We start from the raw sequence: 3,024 nt of genomic DNA, 5'->3' as shown, positions 1-3,024 counted from the left end.
CCTCTTTCCCAGTTATACCCCCTTTCTTATTAGATAACGATGCTCCCCTGCCAAAAGAAAAAGCCTGCCTTCATAGAACTAGATATGACACTAAGACAAAGATCCAAAACTGTCCATCCTTAGGAGCAGTAGGAATTTCCGTACCCCACATGCTAGCCCCAAAAGATACTGGTTGCTTTGTAACGTGAAGTTTCATAGCCACTCAGTTTTTATCCTAGTGAATGTAACTGTATGTATCCTCAAATTCTTGGTTTCATTGGTATCTCATGGTAAGGTTAAAAGTTAATGCTGGATTGCAAAGGGAGAAAAAAGTATTTAACATTTCTTGTATTGCTATTTACTGTAATTGCACTGCCCCCTTGGATTCATGTATTATGAAAAGCAAAAAATGACATTCTTGAATGACCTTGTCTATACTAGTCCAACTAGATAGTTGCAAAACAATTTCTTTATTTGCAAGATTTCAGGCTCACTCTCCCTTCCCTTCCTCAGGCAAAGGAGAATGCAAAGCAATTATAAAATTTCTCTCAGGTAGAAATACTTTTTTCTCCCCTTGCAATTCAGGATTAACTTTTAAGATTGTAAAATTTCTCCCAGGTAGAAATGAAAGTTTAATTTCTACCTGGGAAAAATTTGCCTTCTCCTTTGCCTAAGGAATGGTGCATGGGTCTAAAAGCTTGCAAATAAAGACTTTTTTTTGCAACTATCTAGTTGGTCTAATACAAGATATTGCTTCTACCACACTGACTGCTTTTGCTTTTAGACCAGCACGGCTACAGCCTTTATCCCTTGTCTATACTAGTCATTTTATATATCTGCATCTAATTTTTCAGTCCTCACATTTGCAATCAAGTCCGTCCATGCTTCTAACGTATAGATTTGTAATGATCTTAAACCGTTTGTCTTTCTGTTTTTGTGCATATTCCAATCAGCTAAGTCCATTTTGAGCCTGTGCAGATCTCTGCAGGAGGAGAAGTTAAAATGGAAGTAGCTTTGGTGCTAGTTGCCCCTGTCAAAAGTCTGGGACGGAAACCAGGATGGGAGTGCAAGGTGGCTGATCTAGTTAGATTTGGAGGTTCTTGGGGCCCTCTCTTTTACTATACATTTTATATCCCCTAAAATTGTACCTCTAGGGCTAAAAATAGAGGTCAGGTTTACCCAGGAGCTGAATGTCCTGGGCTTTGACTCCTATCAAAACAGGTGTGGGATGGTCTTTTACACAAATGGAAATTAGCTCAAATTAGATCTGATTGCCAGGGGAAAGTGTTAACTCGGTACTTCACAGGTATTTAAATTGGAACAATGGGTTTGCACTTGTGAAGGATCCCAGAATAAAAAGGCTTTGTCCTGGAAGGAATCCACAGTCAGTTTTTAGCCTAGTAGGAGGTCAGTGGTTCTCAGTCTGTTTGAGCCATGCATGGACTTCTGGTCTATGTTGGCCTATACAGCTAAATGTTTATTGCAATCAGGACTCCTAGTAGAGATGATACCTTTTATTAGACCAACACAATTTTTGCAACAAAAAAAAATTCTTCAATTGCAAGCTCTCGGGCACAAACACCCTTCATCAGACATTGGAGAAAAGATTGTAAAAGTTCTCCTGGGTAGAAATGAAAGTTCATATTTCATAGGATTTCACAGAGGAGTCAATAGATGGAAAACTCCTCTGGGCAGTCGGTTCATAGCTGGTTCATAGCTGGTAAATGTTTATTGGACTCTCACGAGTGATCCCATTCCTGAGAACTGTGACCCAATCACTGTTTTACAGTAACAAGTACAATGCAAGAAGAATGATGCAGGGTCTACCTTGCCCCAGCAGCGAAATCATGTTACGTTCAGGAAACTTTTATAGTGAAGATGACCTGGTCTGGGTTGCGTTTGACCAGCAGAAGAGCCATGCTTACAGCAATCATCATTGGCACTGCCCCATGCTTTTACTAAGGCGATAGCTTTGATTGAGGTGATAGGTGTGTAGCAGGATTCAGAGTCAAGGAATCTAACAGGGACCACGATGTGAACTCTATGCTTTAAGCCAACAAATGTTGATTATTTGCATTTACTTGCTGGAATCACCCCGCCAGACAAGAGAGCAATGCAGAACGCACCCAGCAGATTGAAGAGGCACCCACTACATGGCCACAACGTGACTCCCGATAGACTAAAACCATGGAAAAGTCCCCTTTCTACAAGTGGACTCCTAGATCAAACACTGAAAGCCACACCACCAGAAATGTGGTGGTCACAATTAGAAACGGCCCAGGAGGGAGTTATGTTGAATATCAAAGCTGCCGAATAGCTCCCTAGAGGAGCAGAGCTTGACTGGCCAACACGGAGAAGCTCCAACTGCCTCCGAAAAGGCCAGTAACACTACAGTTAACAGTCAGGTGCGGGGGTGCGCCAATGGCGCAAGCACCACGTGCGGATGTGGAGGACACTGTTAGGCTCCAGAACACTTGCTGGCCTGCCCATGTACGGGGCTGCCACGTGCCAACCAGGACCTAGCTAGGGGTATGTACGTGCCCATTTCTGGGCTCAACTTTGCATAGGGCAACAGGACACGAGCAGACCGACGACTGTAATGGGGGCGCCATGCCCAAACTGATGATTGCAACAGGGGTGCCCAAGCACGTCATGTGCCGGTGACCTCTGGGTGTGGCACACAGCAAGCTGGGGAGGGGCCAGGCAGCACTGCAGCAGATAGGGCAGGGAGCAGAAAGCAGAGCAGCAGACTGGGCAGAACGCCCAGGGCAGGGAGAAGAAGCAGAGCAGCAGATCTAGGGGAGAGCACAGGGAAGGGAGCAGAAAGCAAAGTGGCACATTGGGCTGCAGGCAACTTCTGGGTCTGGCACACAGCAGATTGGGAAGGGGACAGGCGGCATGGGACTTGAGTGGGCAGGGAGCAGAAAGCAGAGCAGCAAATCAGGGGTGAGAAAGGATCTGCCAGCCAAAGCCACTGAGGGCACCTGCTACAGACCCCACCTCCTGGGCAGGGGCAGGGCTGCTGGTGTTGTTGGTGGAGGGAGG

This window comes from Alligator sinensis, unplaced genomic scaffold (assembly GCF_000455745.1).
Source record: "Alligator sinensis unplaced genomic scaffold, ASM45574v1 scaffold1467_1, whole genome shotgun sequence".
Lineage (NCBI taxonomy): Eukaryota > Metazoa > Chordata > Crocodylia > Alligatoridae > Alligator > Alligator sinensis.
This window is presented reverse-complemented; position numbering follows the sequence as displayed.